Source organism: Canis lupus, unplaced genomic scaffold (assembly GCF_011100685.1).
Source record: "Canis lupus familiaris isolate Mischka breed German Shepherd unplaced genomic scaffold, alternate assembly UU_Cfam_GSD_1.0 chrUn_S481H642, whole genome shotgun sequence".
NCBI lineage: Eukaryota > Metazoa > Chordata > Mammalia > Carnivora > Canidae > Canis > Canis lupus.
In genome coordinates, this window is record NW_023331415.1 from 17,070 (window position 1) to 38,573 (window position 21,504).

The window sequence follows — 21,504 nt, forward strand, 5'->3', positions numbered from 1 at the left end:
TCATTCCACAACCCTGACATCCGGACCTGAGCCCAAACCAAGAGGCAGCTGCTTACCTGGCTAAGCCACCCAGGCCCCCCATCCTACCGTTAAATAACCTTTAACCAGACTGTGTCGCACATCACAGGCAAACCACTAACAAGTTTGCAAGGAGAACCCGGAGACTTGTCTTTCCTTGTAGCTCAGCCCATAGTTCTCATCCTAAGTGGTAAACCTGTTTCACACCTACAGGACTCGTCAGCACCATTTGCTATGCATTTTTCATAGTTCATCCTAAATTCACCTGGTAATCGGGGTGCTGGTCCATCCTAGTTGTCTCTGTGTGAAGGAGGAGAAAAAAGTTCTTACCTTTCTCTGTCAAGCAGGTAGTTTACAGCTCATAGCAAGATGCCTAGAGACCATGCTTACCCCCTCCCGGAGACACAGAGGGACACTATCTTCCTTGAGGTTTACAGGTCAAAGAGATGGCTCCCAGGCCCTTAAGAACAACCTTCCTGGGTTGTAATGTGGGCAATACAATTGTTCAGCTTCAAACGATATTTAGATACATATGAGATCAACAGAGGAAGTATTTATATTACAAGTTTACTCAGGTAATGCTTTTATCTTTTTAAAAGATTTCATATTCCTGAGACACACAGAGAGAGGGGAAGAGACATAGGCAACTGGAGAAGAAGCAGGCTGCCTGTAGGGGGCCTGTTGTCGTGTTGTGGGACTCCATCCCAAGACCCCAGGATCACACCTGAGCCAAAGACACCCGCTCAACCAGAGCCACTCAGGTGCCCCACTAACACTCTTATGTTTTTGTGGGTTTTTTTTTTAAGATTTTATTCATTTGTTCAAGAGAGACACAGAGAGAGAGAGAGAGGCACAGACACAGGCAGAGGAAGAAGCAAGCCCCCGGCAGAGAGCCTGATGCAGGACATGATTCCAGGAGCCCGGGATCACGACCTGAGCCTAAGGCAGGATGCTCAACGACCGGAACCACCCACGGCCCCCCGCCCGTAAATCTCTTCTAAAAAGTAACAGTAAGTACTCTTTTATACCAATGAACGGGCACATAACCCATTCCCGATTTCCCTTAGCCGAGCTGCTGCATCAAACTAATCCCTCACAAAGGGTGTGCTTCTCCCGAAGCTGCCGATGGCAGTGGCAGTGTAGCCAGGAGCAGTCTTGCCCAGCTCTTGCTGCTAGGAAGTGTGGCTGGTGCCGGAATGCTCACCGAAGGAGTGCTGCAGTTGGAGCCAGGCGGTCACACCTCCCCTGGGCCTGAGCCTAGAAGATCTCCAGGCACATCCCTTCCATATCCTTTTCCGTATTCAGCAGGTAAAGGACAGAAGGTGCGCTGAGCACGTCGGTGAAGACAGGCAGAACCCCAGTCCCCTGGGTCCTGGCCTTCAGCCCCTGCTCCCCCCACCACCACCCCAGTGCACTGCCTGGCTCAGCTGAAGACCGGGACACCCTCCCACCTCTCCCCTCTGGCTCTCTGCCTGTGAACTCTGGCTGCCGTGCCCCTCCCCGTGAACATCCTACTGCGTTCCTGCAACTGACACACGTTGGGCTTGCCCACAACCTCAGCCCCCTACCTCGGCCCTCAATACTCTCTGGGCACTGAAATGGAACACTCTTTTTTTTTTATATTTTTTTTTAATTTTTATTTATTTATGATAGTCACAGAGAGAGAAAGAGAGGCAGAGACACAGGCAGAGAGAAGCAGGCTCCATGCACCAGGAGCCGATGTGGGAATCGATCCTGGGTCTCCAGGATCGCGCCCTAGGCCAAAGGCAGGCGCCCAAACCGCTGCGCCACCCAGGGATCCCTGAACTGGACACTCTTAAGGCTCACCCTTCACTCCAGATAGCTCAAATCTGTCATTTCATATTTCATCTATCTCCTCCTTCTAGAAACCTATTTAACCTGGGAGGGCAAATCTTCACCTCGTGTGGTCCGTCTGGGCCCAGAAGCAGCAGACCTGCATCATTTCATATTGTTTTTAAAATACTCTTCATTCATTAGTATTAAAATAAAAAAGTTTTCTCCTTCTGTATTTGGAAAAAACAACAATATTTACCCCAATTTATCATGCGAGCTTTATTTATTCATTCATTCTTTGGCTTTCTTTCTTTATTTTCTGTCTTTCTTTCTTTCTTTCTTTCTTCTTGTTCTTCTGTCTTCTTTCTTTCTTTCTTCTTTCTTTCTTTCTTTCTTCTTTCTTCTTTCTTTCTTTCTTTCTTTCATTCATTCATGAGAGATGCCCACAGAGAGGCAGGAGACACAGGTGGAGGGAGAAGCTGGCTCCCCCAGGGGGAGTCGACGGGGCCAATCTGGATCTAGGACCCCAGGACCATGCCATGGCCAGAAGCAGAGACCCAACTAAAAAGCCACCCAGGCGACCCAAGTCATTGATCTTTTTAACCTAATGTTTTACTTTATTTTCTGTCATATGGATATTGTTTCTGTGTTTCAAATCGTTCACTTCCTCTTCATACTTTTCATCTGTTTAGACACTGTCTTTGAAGAAGCCTTTCCCACCCTTAATTTCCTAAGTAGTTGCCTCGGTTTGCTCCCGTTTATTTTTCTCTCTTTAATGCATCAGTTTTATTAAGCTAACTGACACCCATCTTCAAGATTTGTAATCATTCTTCTCTTGAATCTTTCCACCATGTTTTTCCAAAATGAACAGTCACCTTGACCAGGAAAATGCCAGAGGCTAAGAAAGCTCAAGGTTCTAATCTGTGTGAAAGAACCCATTCTTCTTTGAAGCCTCCCGACATTGACGCGTCTTGCTTTTGGGGAAAGGGGCAGCAGAAGAAAGTATCAGGGAAAGTGACTGTCAAATCTGAATTCCCTCTTCTTCAAAAATACTGTGTGGATCTGCCTACAGGGAAGCTGTAACAAAGTAAGACAAACCAGGCAGCTTTCAGGCTGTCACGACAAACGTACATCCTCTCACTGTTCTGGAGGCTGGGAGTCTGAGATTCAGGAGTGGGCACGACAAAAATACATTCTCTCACTGTTCTGGAGGCTGGGAGTCTGAGATTCAGGTGTGGGCAGGGCTGGTTCCTTCTGAGTGCTGTGGGGGAGGGGCTGTTGCATCCTCCCGCCCTGGCTGGTAGATGTCAGTCTTCTCTCCCTGTGTCATCCCATTCTCTTCTCTGTACTTGGATGTTTGCGTCCAAATTTCCCTTTAAAAAAAAAAAAAGTTATGCATTCATTTTACAAAGAGAGGACAAGCAAGCCAGGGGAGGGGCAAACGGGGGGGGGGGGGCAGGGAAAGGGAAAGAGAGAGAGAGAGAGAGAGAGAGAGAGAGAGGAGAGAGAAGCAGACACCCCTCTCGGGTGTGGAACAGACACCTCTCTGGGGCTTGATGTAGGGCTCAATCTAACAACCTTGAGAGCAGGACCTGGACCAAAATCGAGTTGGATGCTCAACGAACTGCGCCCCCCAACCCCCCCCTCAATTTTCCCTTCATAAAGGACAGCATGCTACAGACCCCACTTTACCTTGGTTTCTTCCATAAGGGACCCCACCACTAAATACAATCACATTCTGACGGGTACCAGGGCGTGGTACACATGCATGGGGTGGTGGGGGGTTGCGAGGGGGCACACAATTGAACCCCTAGCATTTGTACACCTGGGTCATGTCAAATTGGCTCTCTCACTGCCTTGGTTATGCTGTAAGGGAAGAGCGCTTACACATTATCTTATCTAAGTATTTTAGTTTACAGGTGAAGGAAACGGGGGGCCTGGAAGAAGGAAGGATTTGCCTAGGGGCACAGGCTGCTTTGTAACAAAACCATATCGTTCCCACCTCCCCACCACCCCCATCTTTAGCCAGGTATCCTATCTCCTGCTTTATGTCCTCCAGATTGTCTATCCTCAGGAGTCTGGGCAGACAGAGAAGGGGACAGAGTGAATAGGTTACAGGATTTGAATCAAAACAGCTGAAGTGAATCCTGGGGTCCGCTTTGGTCTTTTGGGTTTCACAATCCTTGTTTCCAGAAAACAAATCCTAGTACCCTGCTCTCTCAACGCAGCAAAGAAAAGGAGGACACATTCCTCCTGCAAATGTCTTATAAAGGATAGATCTTTGATTGAAAACAAGATTTGCCAAACCAACATGGGCAAATTGGTAAGTAGACACCATTTCAGAACATTTCAAAGAGGCGATAATAACAGACGATACACCTTAACCTGACTTTGGGACCCACCAAGTATATGTCAGCCAGGGTGCAGGGGAGTATAAAAGTCAAAGACTAAGATTTACCTTTAAACACTGAGCTTCAGACACCAGATCTTCGAAGTCGGTATCCAGAACCTCTTCCCGTCTCCCCATCCCAGAATTCTGTTCTGTGAGTTAGCACTGCAAGCCGTCTTCCTAGGGTGTCTCTAGGTCTTAAGGGTCACAGAAGGGAAAACACAGAAGAAACCATTACTCACTAGAGAATGACAGGCCAGGGTGAGCAGCCCCTGGCTAGCTGTGACTTAGTGGAGAGGGCAGGTGTTTGTTGTTGTGTGATTTTTTTTTTTTTCTTGAGTTTTCATTCATTTATTTGAATGAGAGAGAGAGTGAGAGAGAGAACACAGGCAGCGGGGAGAGAGGAAAGCAGGCGCCCCATGAGCAGGGAGCCTGATATGGGGCTTCAATGGGTGCAGACTTCCAGTTTGAGGGAAGATGACCAAGTTCTAGAGACGGAAGTTGCTGATGGCAGCACAACAACGCAATGTGCTTAAGGCCACTTAATGATACGCTCACCAGTGATTAAAATGCTGTATTTTATGTTGTTGTTATTTTATCACCAAAAGAAGGAAAGAGCAAGCAAGACTCAGATGCCCAGGTGAAAAGAGAGGAAGGAGGTACGAGGTGTGGAAGAAGCTTCCCCTTGATACCACAGGACAGCCAGTCAGTTATTTTGTGACTGCATCTGTGCTCCTGGGGGCTTCCCACCTTCTCAATAAAACAGATTCTGCCTCCAAATTGGAGGTTTTTTCCACTCAGCCTTTGTGGGCACGTCACAGTTTATTCATAGGATACACAAGGAGTAGTGAAATTCCTAGGTCAAGGGTAATACACATGCTCAAAATTTTACATGCAAGCTAGAGCTGATTAACTGCAATCAAGGGGCAGGTTTTGGGTGATCCATGGACTTCTGAAGTCGGGGACAGCATCTGATGTGTGTGGGAGCACACGTACAATTTTCTAGGAGTAGGCTCTCAAAATACCTCTCGGGCTCAGGGACACCGGAGAGTAGAGCATGAACGCTCCCCCAACACAGCATCAGTAAAAACAAGTGAGAGAGCTTGCCAAATTAAGCGACGTAAACTAACTTTTCAATCCAACAAGTCCATGTGCCTGGACCTTCCCTACATACTTATTTCACTCTTGTAAGATCTTACCTTCCCTCGTCTGTTTCCTCCCTCTGCTGCCAGACTGCACCGTGAAACAGAATAGAAGGATGCAGAGAGCCCCGCATCTGCTGGAGAGGAGTAGAGTGATCCAGACACCCCGAGGACAGTTTTGGAGGACGGTTTGCAGGCTGGATCGGCGACATGAGATAGCCTTGATCCTGAACTCCAGAAGTGGACCCTCGGTCTCGCAGTTGCACGTGTCTTCCTTCAAAATGGCTGCCAGGCTGGAATGGTGCATGACATCAGAGGCTTCTGACCTTCCTGATTGGAAAGACTGGACTCCATGGTTCTTGGCAACGGAGGTGGACAAGAGCATCTTCGCAGAGCATGTCCATACTCCTAGCTTGGCCCCGGCTTAGAGAAGGGATAACAGGGCTTGGGTTCACCCAGAAGCCAGAAGGGGAGTTGAGAAGAGGAGGGTCTGAGTCTCCTGGGAGGGCACAAAGAGCTTGGGAGAATCATGGCCAGTTGTCAACCGTCCCGCCCCAGTCTGAGGGCCAGAGCCCCCAGCCTAGCACATCAGGGTACCCCCCGGAGGCCGTGGTAGATGAAGAAAGCCCAGGACCATCAGGTGAGGAAGCAGGAGGGAGAAGGGACTTGACAGGCTTGACTAGTGAGTACAAATGGGTACAGAAGCCAGGAAGGTGTGTCTGACTAGACTGCACGTGACAGGAGAGATTCAGAAAGCCAGGGGTTGGAGAAGAGAGCACGGGAGCCGGGGACAAGGGTATCGCACTGGAAGGAAAACCCAGGAAGCAAGGAAGGAGGGTTAGGAGATGACATCCAAAGAGGAGATAAAGGAAGACAGGAAATTATCCCATTATCCTCATGGGAGAAATGATCTACGAGGAAGAGTTTTGAGGGCGTGGTGGGGGGTATGAAACAGTGGCAAAGATGAATGGGGGCAAATGCATATGAATGAAGGACAAAGATGAAAGGTGGTTTTGGATGAGGCCAATCATCTATGAGGCCACAGAGAAATGAAGAGGGAGTTTGGGTTTGGGGGTGTGGAAAGCGTGGCTGAATTCCAAAGACAGAAGAAGCTTTGTACTGTAGCCTGGTTTCTTCACTCAGCCCCCTTTGTAGACCCCTGCCCCTTGCCTCAGTCCCGCGGAAGGAAGAGAGACATCGAATCCGATGAGGAGACAGCCCCCTGAGGCCAACGACATCTGGGTGGTGGAGACACTGAGTGGCCTCAAGATGAAGCTGAAGAGACAGCGGCTATCTTCAGTGCTCCCTGAGCACCACGAGGCGTTCAACAGGCTGCTCGGTAGGAACAGCACCCTCCAACCTTATTCTTTTTTCCTGAAAACACCAGAACTTCCAACGGCGACGCTTTTCCAATGGAAAATAATTCTTTGCAGGTCGCTGAGCTCTCTCTCTCCATCCTTGGAGGACTCCATACTGACCCCTCATCGGGGACACTTAAAATGACCAGAGGGATGAGAAAGCTTAGCTGCAGTTGCACTCCTGAGACATCTTAGCGCTTACTGGCTTTTGAATCTAAGTGCCTTCGGCTGTGTCGGGGCAGGGGCGGGGGAGGGGGAGGACAGGCCATCTTTGTACCCCGATGCCACTGTGGAATGAAGAAAATGACAGCGGATGATGTTATGGTCTCTGCAGTGGCACATCCATGCATGATGAGACAGCATCACTACTTACTTCAGATCCCATCCTGCAGATGCACTGCTGACACCTGCCTCTCTCTCAGTCACCCGACCAAGGGGAGCCGCCAACTTTCTTGGCCAGTCCCATGGTCTTTTCTCCCCTCTGCCCATCAAGCCTCACCCTTGGCTACATCCTGAAACTGTCCCCAGGGGAGGGTACTGTTCTCTTTGCTCTGGAAACGTTCCCACAGTAACCCCATTCCAGTTGCCAACTTGACAGACATCTGCCCTCTTTTCACAGAGGATCCTGTCATTAAAAGATTTCTGGCCTGGGACAAAGATCTGAGAGTATCCGACAAGGTATTGTGTTCTCCACTAAGATAGACTCTTGCTCCAACACCTGTCCTGGGGCAGGGGAAAGCCTCCTCCAACCCTCTCTCCAACCTCATGCCTAACAAGACTTCTGGTCGGGGACCTCGTGGCTTTTGCAGAATCCCTGGGACCCTGAGCACCAGGTGTGCCCCTCTGGCTGTTGCTACCTTAAGTCCCTTTGCCTCTCTGCTCTTGGGGGGCTTCCTTTGGCTCCAGCTTATCAAAGACCCTCCTGAAGCTGGCTGTCCTAAACACAAGCCCTCAAACCAGCACAACCTCCCGTCCTGGGAGCACCTGAAACTCTTCCCTTGCCTTCCCCAGTTTGTAACCAACTGTCTGACACCAAAGAAGCAGGTTCACCCAACATGTCAAAGAGGCACCACCTGCTCCAGCCTCCTGTCCCCTCACCTCACTGGTCTTCCTCTCCCAGGATGGGACCCTTCTATGACGGCTTTTCTCCTCTTTCCGCCAGTATCTCTTGTCCATGGTCATCGCCTATTTTAGCCGCGCTGGTCTCTTCTCCTGGCAGTACCAGCGAATTCATTTCTTCCTGGCACTGTGAGTATTTCGCCTCATCCATCAGCAGTAGTCAATAACCTGGGAGGAAGGAGGGCAGAAGTGGGACTCTGATCTTTCGGCTCTTTTTTTCAACCTGTTTGTAACTCTTTAAATCTTGCGGGTTTTATTTATTTATTCATTTATCTTTTTTTTTTTTTTTGAGCTGTTTAGTCTGTGTATAAAAACAGTAGAATTAGAGTATAGGGGTTTTTTATACTATTTGCAAACACAAATGCCCCTAACATCAGCTAAGAGACCCCCTGAAGAGAAGGAAAAAAAACTCTCCAAAGAGGAGTGAAGGAAAGAACAGACGCTGCCTTGCCCCAAGCAACTAGGCTCAAGCAGCAGCCAGTTCTGATCCTTGAGATCTGTCTTCTTCCCATGGCAATACCAAGCATAACTGTCCTCCTCCTCTGCATTCCCAGCACAAATGCCTCAATTCAGCCTCAAGACATAGCACAGATCTGTCGTAAAGGCTCCCGCTGGTGTTTCTTACAAATCCGTCCCAAGCCAGTGGGTGCTATATGCCTGAAGTCTTTCCAAAGCATCGTCTCCTGCTCTGCGCTCCATAACAATCTCATGGGCCAGGGGTGCTAGTGGTCAAGGTCAGAGTTTCCAGCTTAGCTCCAACCCCCTCGTCTCCGTCCAACTTGTGCACCCTCTTCGTGTTTCATCCTTCCAAGGACCCTTCCCTCCGTTTCTGTACTGTGTTTCCTGTCTAGGTGATTTTGCACGTCTCCCTGAAGAAAACGACCTTTCCTCAAGATTGATTCCAACCCCAAAATCTTCAGATGCCCCCCTAACCTCCCTGACTTCTGCACCCTAGTAGCACTTCTGTTAAAATTCTAGTCTCATGGGCATTTTGGACCACCGTTATTTCTCATTCACTACCCTCTTCTGCCCCTTTCCCCCCTTCCCCAATCCCATTACACGAGACACCTGTTGAGGCAGGTCTTGTCAAAATATTACCAGGCTCTCAAAAACACTCAGACAATTCCTTACATTTTGCAAATGTTTAAGTTAGGTCGGGTCTACGAGGAGGTAATCAGTATTGCCCTTGACCGTGAGAGAAAGCATTCATTTATTCATTCAACAAAAACTTACAAAGTACATCTGATGTGCCAGGGACCATGAGGCGATGGGAAGAGAGAAACAAGTGCATGTTGAATTACTGCACCTACATGAACCCAGTCCTATATTAGTCATTTGGGAGGAAAGCCAGGACTACAGAAATAGAGCAGGAGCTGTATACATGCCCCTGCTCCACAGGGCGACAGGGGTGTGCACAGACAGGCTGAAGGGAAGGGGGTGGGCTCAGGGATGGGAAAACAGAGCAGCATATGCCCTCAAGCTTCTGGGTGAGTTGTCTTTCTCCTCAAAGCGGGAGAAGTCTCTGCCCAGCCGTGCCTTCTTGATGACTGGGGGGCGCTCTACGACGCTGGGTAGGAAGCCGACTGCATCTTTTCTGGGAAGCTGAGCTCAGGTGGGGGGTCCTTCCTGTCCTGCTCCTCCTGACCAGCAACCTCATGTCTTTCTCCAGCTACCTGGCCAATGATATGGAAGAGGACAACCAGGCCCCCAAACAAGCCATCTTTTCATTCCTTTATGGGAAGAACCGTTCCCAGCGTCCCTTGTTCCACAAACTGCGATTGCAATTCATCCGATCCATGGGATGGAGGACCAGGGTGTCCAGGGAAGAGTGCGAGGAGGTGGGTGGGCTGTGGGGATTTGGGGTGGGACAATGGAAGGGGGGGGGACGTGGAGGGACATGGGATTCAGGACGAGACTGCAGAGTGGGAGGGAGGGGGAGTCCCTGGAGGTTGTCTTCTCAGGGATCTCTTTGTCTTCCAGATCCAGGCTTTCGATCCAGATCTGTGTGTGGGGGCGAGATCGCACCCTCATACCCTAGAGGGACCATGGAGGCCCGAGGTCATCGGCCTGAGGGGAGGTACGTCTGTGTCCTCACGGGTCCAGGCACCATGACTTATTGTGTATTGAGGAAATCTGAGGAATCCAATTGCTAGACCACGCTCCTCTCCCCTGCCCCACACATGAGCCTTCCCACACACTGTAAAGTCGAGCAGCCACGCAGCCAGACGCTGACTCAGGTCCCAGCCACATGCTCACAACCACACATAGGCATGACCTCAGGGAGATGTGTGGGGGCCAGACTAGGGGAAACCAGTTTGTCACAGAGGCATGGCTGAAATAATTCCATTCACGGCAATGGGGCCCAAATGATAGCTTTCATGAAATGTTGATTTTCTGTGGAAAGTGAGTAAGTTTTCAATTGATTCCATAAATGTGTATTCACTTTCTTTCTTTCTTTTTTAAGAGTTTATTATCCAGGGCAGCCGCGGTGGCGGGCAGCCGCGGTGGCGCAGCGGTTTAGTGTCGCTTGCATCCCGGGGTGTGCTCCTGAAGACCCGGGATCCAGTCCGCGTCGGGCTCCCTGCGTGGAGCCTGCTTCTCCCTCTGCCTGGGTCTCTGCCTGCCTCTCTCTCTCTGTGCCTCTCATGAATAAATAAGTAAAAATCTTAGGAAAAAAATTTATTTATCTATTCATGAGAGACACAGACACAGAGAAAGAGAGAGAGACAGAGAGAGAGACAGAGAGATAGAGGCAGAGACATAGGCAGAGGGAGAAGCAGGCTCCACGCAGGGAGCCTGATGTGGGACTCCAGGATCATGCCCTGGGCCGAAGGCAGGCGCCAAACCGCTGAGCCACCCGGGGATCCCCAGACTTTCTAATTCATTTTTGGCCTTTCATCCCTCACAGGTATCAACCACAGGGACTTATTTACAACAAAGTACATGTCTAACAGTAGGATATTTGATGGAAGAGTCGACCTATCTAGTAATACAAAAGAAATTATGTCTAGTTATGCTTTCATCCAAATTTCCTTTCAAGCACATTGCTTACGGCCAGATTGCCTGTGCATTTTTCATGTTCCCTGCCTGCTTCCGGACCAGTGTCCCATTTTGTTCAATTATACCTTTCCCCTCAGGTTTTTGGTCAAGGAAGTTTGTCAGAACAAGTGAAGCTTAAGAAATAATAGTTTCAGCATGGCTTATTGTGATCGACACATAAACTTATAGATTTGGGTAGAGGATTAAGTAAAGATTGGGTTTAACTCATGTGAACTATAGCTCTGTTAGTCCATTTAGGCTCCTACATCAGAGGACTACAGAGTGGATGGATGGCTTATGAACAACAGACATTTATTTCTCACAATTTGGAGGGGACAAGTCTGCGATCAGAGTGTCAGAACCTTTACTGGGTTGGTCAGACCTTTCCTGGGTTGCAGATTGCCACCTTCTGGCTGTGTCCTCACATGGTGGAAGGGGAGAGCCAGGTCACTGGGGTCTCTTTTATCAGAGCACTAATCCCATTCAAGAGGGCCCCACCCATGCCCTAATCATCCCAGTGGCCCCATCTAGCACCATCACCTTGTGGGTTAGGATCTCAATATATGATTGGGGTGTGCGTGTGGGATACAAACATTCAGACCACATAGCACTGACCAACTTTAGGACTAGGTGTTATGGTTGAACATCGGGATGTAGGGTTAGAATGGGGGATTAGGCATCTGGACTCATGGTTCATGATGTTGATGTGTGAGTGATGTTTGCGGTATGGTGATTAGTTCAGACTCTAAGTAGCACAAAAGGACCAAGGTGAGTGTCCAGTCTAAAGCAACATCCTCTCAAGGTTGTTTGTTTTGGTCCCTGAACAGAATCACCTAGAGCCCTGGCTATAAAGTAGATGACTGGGCCTGTTCTTAGGTACATGAAGAAGTTTTTGGAGCCAGGATCACCAAAGTCCAAAAGTCATACTTGAAAATGAACTGGGGTTTAGAACGAATGATTAGGGATAAAGTGGACTTATAAATTCGTCTCAACTCTGATTACAATGGACTGAGAAGGTGAATAATCTCTATATCTGGAGAGTTGCCTCCTTACAATCTGACGTCCTTCCTCTCTTTCTCAATTGCAGATCCCTGAGCCCCGGGGAGACGCACGTTTTCGGTAGGAAGTCAGGAACACAGGAGTTTCTTTCACAGATAATCTAGAAGAACCCAGGACCTTCCAGAACGAGCTCAATGGAGTTATCGTGTTGTACTCCTAGGAGCTGGGAGTCCATGGAGGAGTCCATGGAGAGACAAAAAGAAACCAGGGTTTTTTCACGTCCATCCCCTCCTGGGCCACCATCAAATATTTCACATTACTTAATTTGAATCTCTGCTGAGGTAGAGGTTGGAGGTCCCATTTTTCATGCACTGGGACAAAGGTGAGGAGGAAATTACCTCAAAAATATAAAATTAGAACCCAAAGGATTGTGACAGCCAAACATACGTCAGGAATTTCAGTTGTTCATTTTGAAAATGTTGCCCTTAGATTATACTTGTTTCTCTAGTTTTTATTTACGTATTTATTTTAAATAGTTCTGAAACAGTCATAGTTTCCAACACATGCTGTTCCAACGTAGTTTTGTGATGAGATTTCAGCTGCTGCATAACTATAACTTTGTTTACATATTCTGGATAGGTTTTGTTTTTATTATACTTATATAATACATCAGTTATACTTATAACCAGACGGGTTAGTTCCCTCATGTTCTTCTAACTGTAAATGTTTGTTTGATAGTCTTCGTTATTAAACTGTGAGAACCAGGTGTCATTTTTTAACTTGCCTTGATGACATGTTTGTATGTTATTTTAGGTTATTAAAGAGGACACTGAAAGGTGTCTCTCGGGGAATCATAATAAAGAGATGTCTTCTTCCCTTCATGATGTTTGTGGTCATCACAACAGTCTCATCTGTTCACTGTTCAATGATACTGTCGCTTAATGGGGATGTGGTCATTTAGCCACGTTTTTCTTTTCCTTTCCTTTTTTTTTTTAATATTTACGACTATGTGTCAAGAATTTATTTTAGATTAAGGTGGATAGTGCTGATTTCTCTTCAAGAGGACACGGCCTCCATATTCTTCTTCTTTTTAAAAAACAAACACTTCAATTAATTAACATATGATGGATTATTGGTTACAAAGGTAGAGGTCAGTGATTTATCAGCCTCATGTAACACCCAGTCCCTCCTTAATGTCCCTCCTGAATGTCCGTCACAGAGTCGTCCTATTCCCCCACTCCCCTCTCTTCCAGCGACCCTCCATTTGTTGCCTATGATTAAGAGTCACTTATGGTTTGTGTCTCTCTCTGATATCGTCTTGTATTTTTCCTCTTTCTCCTATGCTCCTCTTCTTTGTTTCTTAAATTCCATGTTTAAGTGAAATCATATGATAATTGTCTTTCGATGATTTTTTTCGCTTAGTGGAATAGCCTCTAGTTCCATCCATGTTGCTGTAAATGGCAAGACTTCACGTTTTGATGGATGAGTAATATTCCATTACAAACACACACACACACACACACACACACACACACACACACACTACGTCCTCTTGATCCATTCATCTGTTGTAGACATCCGGGCTCTTTCCATAGTTTGGCTCCTGTGGACATTGCTGCTATGAACATTGGGGTGCAGATGCCCCTCTGCATCACTACACTTGTGTCTTTGGAGTAAATACCCAGTAGTGCAAATGCCAGGTCATACGGTAGGTCTATTTGGAACTTTCTGAGGAACCTCCAGAGTAGCTACACTAGCTTACGTTACCACCAACAGTGTACAAGGGTCCCCCTTTCTCCACATCCTTGCCAACGTCTATCATTTCCTGACTTGTCAATTTTAGCCACTCTGACTTGTGTGAGGTGGTATCTCAGTGTAGTTTGATTTCTATTCCCCTGATGCCAAGGCATGTGGAGCGTAGTCTCATGTGTCTGTCGGCCATTTGTATGTCCTCTTTGGCGGAATGTCTGTTCATGTCTTCTGCCCATTTGAGTTTTAAAAATATTTTGTTTATTTATTCATGAGGGACACAGAGAGAGAGGGAGAGACACAGGCAGCGGGAGAAGCAGGCTCCTCGCAGGGAGCCTGATGTGGGACTCAATCCCAGGACTCTGGAATCATGACCTGAACCAAAGGCAGGTGCTCAACTGCTGAGCACCTTTTTTTTCTTCTCCCCATTTCTTGTTGGATTATTTGTTCTTTGGGTATTGAGTTTGAGAAGTTCTTTATAGATCTTGGATACTAGCCCTTTATCTGATATGTCATTTGCACATATCTTCTCCCATTGTGTTGGGTATCTTTTGGTTTCCTCGACTGTTTCCTTTGCTGGGCAAAAGCTTTCAATATTCATGGAGTCCCAATAGTTCATTTTTGCCGTTGTTTCCCTTGCCTTTGGAGACACGTGTCGTAAGACGTTGCTGCAGCAGACGTCACAGAGTTTGCTGCCTGTGTTCTCCTCTAGCATTTTGATCGACACCTGACTCATAGTTAGGTCTTTCATCCACTTTGAGTCTATTTCTGTGTATGGTGTGAGGAAATGGTCCACTTTCATTCTTCTGCATGTGGCTGTCCGATTTTCACAGCACCGTTTGTTAAAGAGACTGTCTTTTTTCCACAGGATATTTTTCCTGCCTTGTCGAAGATTAGTTGAAGGTCCATTTCTACATTCTCTATTCTGTTCCATTGATCTATGTGTCTGTTTTTGTGCCAGTACTATGCTGTCATTTGAATATTGCTTTGTAACAGAGCTTGAAGTTGAAATCGTGATGCCACCAGTTTTGCAACTGCGAGACGAGGTCCACTTCTGGAGTTCAGGATCAAGGCTATCTCATGTCGCCGATCCAGCCTGCAACCGTCCTCCAAAACTGTCCTCGGGGTGTCTGGATCACTCTACTCCTCTCCAGCAGATGCGGGGCTCTCTGCATCCTTCTATTCCTGTTTCACGGTGCAGTCTGGCAGCAGAGGGAGGAAACAGACGAGGGAAGGTAAGATCTTACAAGAGTGAAATAAGTATGTAGGGAAGGTCCAGGCACATGGACTTGTTGGATTGAAAAGTTAGTTTACGTCGCTTAATTTGGCAGAGCTCTCTCACTTGTTTTACTGATGCTGTGTTGGGGGAGCGTTCATGCTCTACTCTCCGGTGTCCCTGAGCCCGAGAGGTATTTTGAGAGCCTACTCCTAGAAAATTGTACGTGTGCTCCCACACACATCAGATGCTGTCCCCGACTTCAGAAGTCCATGGATCACCCAAAACCTGCCCCTTGATTGCAGTTAATCAGCTCTAGCTTGCATGTAAAATTTTGAGCATGTGTATTACCCTTGACCTAGGAATTTCACTACTCCTTGTGTATCCTATGAATAAACTGTGACGTGCCCACAAAGGCTGAGTGGAAAAACCTCCAATTGGAGGCAGAATCTGTTTTATTGAGAAGGTGGGAAGCCCCCAGGAGCACAGATGCAGTCACAAAATAACTGACTGGCTGTCCTGTGGTATCAGGGGAAGCTTCTTCCACACCTCGTACCTCCTTCCTCTGCTTTTCACCTGGGCATCTGAGTCTTGCTTGCTCTTCCTTCTTTGGTGATAAAATAACACAACATAAAATACAGCATTTTAATCACTGGTGAGCGTATCATTAAGTGGCCTTAAGCACATTTGCGTTGTTGTGCTGCCATCAGCAACTTCCGTCTCTAGAACTTGGTCATCTTCCCTCAAACTGGAAGTCTGCACCCATTGAAGCCCCATATCAGGCTCCCTGCTCATGGGGCGCCTGCTTTCCTCTCTCCCCGCTGCCTGTGTTCTCTCTCTACTCTCTCTCTCATTCAAATAAATGAATGAAAACTCAAGGAAAAAAAAAAATCACACAACAACAACACCTGCCCTCTCCACTAAGTCACAGCTAGCCAGGGCTGCTCACCCTGGCCTGTCATTCTCTAGTGAGTAATGGTTTCTGTGTTTCCCTTCTGTGACCCTTAAGACCTAGAGACACCCTAGGAAGACGGCTTGCAGTGCTAACTCACAGAACAGAATTCTGGGATGGGGAGACGGGAAGAGGTTCTGGATACCGACTTCGAAGATCTGGTGTCTGAAGCTCAGTGTTAAAGGTAAATCTTAGTCTTTGACTTTTATACTCCCCTGCACCCTGGCTGACATATACTTGGTGGGTCCCAAAGTCAGGTTAAGGTGTATCGTCTGTTATTATCGCCTCTTTGAAATGTTCTGAAATGGTGTCTACTTACCAATTTGCCCATGTTGGTTTGCAAATCTTGTTTTCAATCAAAGATCTATCCTTTATAAGACATTTGCAGGAGGAATGTCTCCTCCTTTTCTTTGCTGCGTTGAGAGAGCAGGGTACTAGGATTTGTTTTCTGGAAACAAGGATTGTGAAACCCAAAAGACCAAAGCGGACCCCAGGATTCACTTCAGCTGTTTTGATTCAAATCCTGTAACCTATTCACTCTGTCCCCTTCTCTGTCTGCCCAGACTCCTGAGGATAGACAATCTGGAGGACATAAAGCAGGAGATAGAATACCTGGCTAAAAGATGGGGGTGGTGGGGAGGTGGGAACGATATGGTTTTGTTACAAAGCAGCCTGTGCCCCTAGGCAAATCCTTCTTCCAGGCCCCCGTTTCTTCACCTGTAAACTAAAATACTTAGATAAGATAATGTGTAAGCGCTCTTCCCTTACAGCATAACCAAGACAGTGAGAGAGCCAATTTGACATGACCAGGTGTACAAATGCTAGGGTTCAATTGTGTGCCCCCTCGCACCCCCACCACCCCATTCATGTGTACCACGCCCTGGTACCTCAGAATGTGATTGTATTTAGTGGTGGGGTCCTTATGGAAGAAACCAAGGTAAAGTGGGGTCTGTAGCATGCTGTCCTTTATGAAGGGAAAATTGAGGGGGGGGTTGGGGGGCGCAGTTCGTTGAGCATCCAACTCGATTTTGGTCCAGGCCCTGCTCTCAAGGTTGTTAGATTGAGCCCCACATCAAGCCCCAGAGAGGTGTCTGTTCCACACCCGAGAGGGGTGCTTCTCTCTCCTCTCTCTCTCTCTCTCTCTTTCTCTTTCCCTTTCCCTGCCCCCCCCCCGTTTGCCCCTCCCCTGGCTTGCTTGTCCTCTCTTTGTAAAATGAATGCATAACTTTTTTTTTTTTTTTTAAAGGGAAAATTTGGACGCAAACATCCAAGTACAGAGAAGAGAATGGGATGACACAGGGAGAGAAGACTGACATCTACCAGCCAGGGCGGGAGGATGCAACAGCCCCTCCCCCACAGCACTCAGAAGGAACCAGCCCTGCCCACACCTGAATCTCAGACTCCCAGCCTCCAGAACAGTGAGAGAATGTACGTTTGTCGTGACAGCCTGAAAGCTGCCTGGTTTGTCTTACTTTGTTACAGCTTCCCTGTAGGCAGATCCACACAGTATTTTTGAAGAAGAGGGAATTCAGATTTGACAGTCACTTTCCTGATACTTCTGCTGCCCCTTTCCCCAAAGCAAGACGCGTCCATGTCGGGAGGCTTCAAAGAAGAATGGGTTCTTTCACACAGATTAGAACCTTGAGCTTTCTTAGCCTCTGGCATTTCCTGGTCAAGGTGACTGTTCATTTTGGAAAACATGGTGGAAAGACTTCAAGAGAAGAATGATTTACAAATCTTGAAGATGGGTGTCAGTTAGCTTAATAAAACTGATGCATTAAAGAGAGAAAAATAAACGGGAGCAAACCGAGGCAACTACTTAGGAAATTAAGGGTGGGAAAGGCTTCTTCAAAGACAGTGTCTAGGGATCCCTGGGTGGCGCAGCGGTTTGGCGCCTGCATTTGGCCCAGGGCGTGATCCCGGAGTCCCGGGATCGAATCCCACGTCGGGCTCCCGGTGCATGGAGCCTGCTTCTCCCTCTGCCTGTGTCTCTGCGCCTCTCTCTCTATCATAAATGAATAAAAATTAAAAAAAAAAAAAAAAAAAAAAAGACAGTGTCTAAACAGATGAAAAGTATGAAGAGGAAGTGAACGATTTGAACACAGAAACAATATCCATATGACAGAAAATAAAGTAAAACATTAGGTTAAAAAGATCAATGACTTGGGTCGCCTGGGTGGCTTTTTAGTTGGGTCTCTGCCTTCTGGCCAGGGCATGGTCCTGGGGTCCTGAGATCCAGATTGGCCCCCGTCGGACTCCCCTGGGGGAGCCAGCTTCTCCCTCCACCTGTGTCTCTGCCTCTCTGTGTGCATCTCTCATGAATGAAAGAAAGAAGAAAGAAGAAAGAAAGAAAGAAGAAAAAGAAAGAAAGAAAGAAAGAAAGAAATAAAGCTTGATGATAAATTGGGAGAAATATTTGTGTTTTTTCCAAATACAGAAAGAGAAAACTTTTTATTTTAAATACTAATGAATGAAGAGATTTTAAACAATATGAAATGATGCAGGTCTGCTGCTTCTGGCCCAGACGGACACACGAGGTGAAGATTTGCCCTCCCAGGTTAAATAGGTTTCTAGAAGGAGGAGATAGATGAAAATATGAAATGACAGATTTTAGCTATCTGGAGTGAAGGGTGAGCCTTAAGAGTGTCCAGTTCAGGGATCCCTGGGTGGCGCAGCGGTTTGGCGCCTGCCTTTGGCCTAGGGCGCGATCCTGGAGACCCAGGATCGATTCCCACATCGGCTCCTGGTGCATGGAGCCTGCTTCTCTCTGCCTGTGTCTCTGCCTCTCTTTCTCTCTCTGTGACTATCATAAATAATAAAAATTAAAAAAAAAAAAAAAAAGAGTGTCCATTTCAGTGCCCAGAGAGTATTGAGGCCGAGGTAGGGGGCTGAGGTTGTGGGGCAGCCCAACGTGTGTCAGTTGCAGGAACGCAGTAGGATGTTCACGGGGAGGGGCACGGCAGCCAGAGTTCACAGGCAGAGAGCCAGAGGGGAGAGGTGGGAGGGTGTCCCGGTCTTCAGCTGAGCCAGGCAGTGCACTGGGGTGGTGGGGGGGGAGCAGGGGCTGAAGGCCAGGACCCAGGGGACTGGGGTTCTGCCTGTCTTCACCGACGTGCTCAGCGCACCTTCTGTCCTTTACCTGCTGAATACGGAAAAGGATATGGAAGGGATGTGCCTGGAGATCTTCTAGGCTCAGGCCCAGGGGAGGTGTGACCGCCTGGCTCCAACTGCAGCACTCCTTCGGTGAGCATTCCGGCACCAGCCACACTTCCTAGCAGCAAGAGCTGGGCAAGACTGCTCCTGGCTACACTGCCACTGCCATCGGCAGCTTCGGGAGAAGCACACCCTTTGTGAGGGATTAGTTTGATGCAGCAGCTCGGCTAAGGGAAATCGGGAATGGGTTATGTGCCCGTTCATTGGTATAAAAGAGTACTTACTGTTACTTTTTAGAAGAGATTTACGGGGGGGGGCCGTGGGTGGTTCGGTCGTTGAGCATCTGCCTTAGGCTCAGGTCGTGATCCCGGGCTCCTGGAATCATGTCCTGCATCAGGCTCTCTGCCGGGGGCTTGCTTCTTCCTCTGCCTGTGTCTGTGCCTCTCTCTCTCTCTGTGTCTCTCTTGAACAAATGAATAAAATCTTAAAAAAAACCCACAAAAACATAAGAGTGTTAGTGGGGCACCTGAGTGGCTCTGGTTGAGCGGGTGTCTTTGGCTCAGGTGTGATCCTGGGGTCTTGGGATGGAGTCCCACAACACGACAACAGGCCCCCTACAGGCAGCCTGCTTCTCCAGTTGCCTATGTTCTTCCCCTCTCTCTGTGTGTCTCAGGAATATGAAATCTTTTAAAAAGATAAAAGCATTACCTGAGTAAACTTGTAATATAAATACTTCCTCTGTTGATCTCATATGTATCTAAATATCGTTTGAAGCTGAACAATTGTATTGCCCACATTACAACCCAGGAAGGTTGTTCTTAAGGGCCTGGGAGCCATCTCTTTGACCTGTAAACCTCAAGGAAGATAGTGTCCCTCTGTGTCTCCGGGAGGGGGTAAGCATGGTCTCTAGGCATCTTGCTATGAGCTGTAAACTACCTGCTTGACAGAGAAAGGTAAGAACTTTTTCTCCTCCTTCACACAGAGACAACTAGGATGGACCAGCACCCCGATTACCAGGTGAATTTAGGATGAACTATGAAAAAATGCATAGCAAATGGTGCTGACGAGTCCTGTAGGTGTGAAACAGGTTTACCACTTAGGATGAGAACTATGGGCTGAGCTACAAGGAAAGACAAGTCTCCGGGTTCTCCTTGCAAACTTGTTAGTGGTTTGCCTGTGATGTGCGACACAGTCTGGTTTAAAGGTTATTTAACGGTAGGATGGGGGGCCTGGGTGGCTTAGCCAGGTAAGCAGCTGCCTCTTGGTTTGGGCTCAGGTCCGGATGTCAGGGTTGTGGAATGAAGCCCTCCGTGGGGCTGCTGGCTGAGCCTGGAGTCAGCTGGGGATTCTCTCTTCTTCTCCCTCTGCCCCTCCCCCTGCTCTCACGCCCTCTCTCTCCCCCTCTCTCTCTCAAATAAATCGTTTAAACCAACATAACAATCGTTCTCTTCTTTCTATATTTGTGGAGAGGATTTTCTGGATGGCAGGAGAAGGTTTTTTGAAGGTTTTGTTTTTTGTTTTTTTTTTTAAGATTTATTTACTCCTGAGAGACACAGAGAGAGGCAGAGAGGCAGGCAGAGGGAGAAGCAGGCCCCCTGCAGGGAGCCCGATGCGGGACTCCACCCTGGACCTGGGCATCACCGCCTGAGCCCAAGGCAGACGCTCAACTGCTGAGCCACCCAGGCGACCGGGAGATTCTCCTTTTAATCTCCACCACCCCGCGGCGTCGAAGAAGCACTTGGCCAGGCGCGCCGTTATATAATCTCCCCCAAAATACTGCTCAATCCTTGTCCTTAGGACCTCCTCGTCAAAACATGGCACTTTAACCTAACAGACATTTAATTCGTCGGACGGGCAAATTCCCAGGGATATGGTTCGGGTTTGTGTGTGTGTGAAACCCGGTTGTTCCACAGTCTGTACTTTGCATTCGTTGTGCAACTTGGACAAGCTACCTTTTCTATTTGCTTCTCCTTTCTTGGAGAAACCATGCGCCTCTCTTATGTCCTCGCTGAGTAGTAATCGTATCCCAGTGTGTTGGTGCAACTTGTCAAAGTTCAGTGACGTGCACACGTGCACCCTTCCCCGTCCTCTCCTGCTTGTGGAAGTCTCCGTGCCAAGCCGACAGACAGACCTCAGGGCAAGGAAAGGACCAGGGATCCAGGACGCAGGCACAGCCGCTGCTAGAAGCGACACGTCTCCTCGATTCCTCACGGGAGCGAAGACGACTGGGACATCGGGCAGTAGGTCCGGATGGTCAATCCTCTGAGCACGGTGCTTCTTACCCACCCGAGGAGGTGGAGACTTTCGAGACGTCCCCTAGCGTGTGGGCGCTTGGACTCCCGGGAAACAGAGTCCGGGTGTTTGTGCCGCTCCCCCAGGGGGCTCCCGCAGGACCCGGGCCGCACGCCGGCGCCGTGGTGCGCATGTGCAGCTCGGCCTGTGGCGTGTTGGCGCAGGCGCAGTGCGGCCGCGCTGCTCTCGCTTCCTGTGCGTGCGCAGGTCACCGCTCGCCGCGGTTCCCAGGCTTTGGCCTCCGGCGGCCGAGGATTCCCCGGTACCCGCGGGGCTGTCCGCCG

General features: G+C 48.4%; 1 long non-coding RNA gene and 1 pseudogene across 1 annotated transcript; both read left to right on the forward strand.

The window, feature by feature from the left end:
* Window positions 1-6,370: 6,370 nt before the first annotated feature.
* On the forward strand, window positions 6,371-12,741 carry LOC119879246 (annotated as a pseudogene).
* A 1,914-nt stretch (window positions 12,742-14,655) lies between these two features.
* LOC119879245 lies at window positions 14,656-17,657 on the forward strand. Its single transcript, XR_005387400.1, has 3 exons — window positions 14,656-14,842; window positions 15,833-15,959; window positions 17,022-17,657. It is a non-coding gene; the product is annotated as an uncharacterized LOC119879245 (long non-coding RNA).
* Window positions 17,658-21,504: the final 3,847 nt, after the last annotated feature.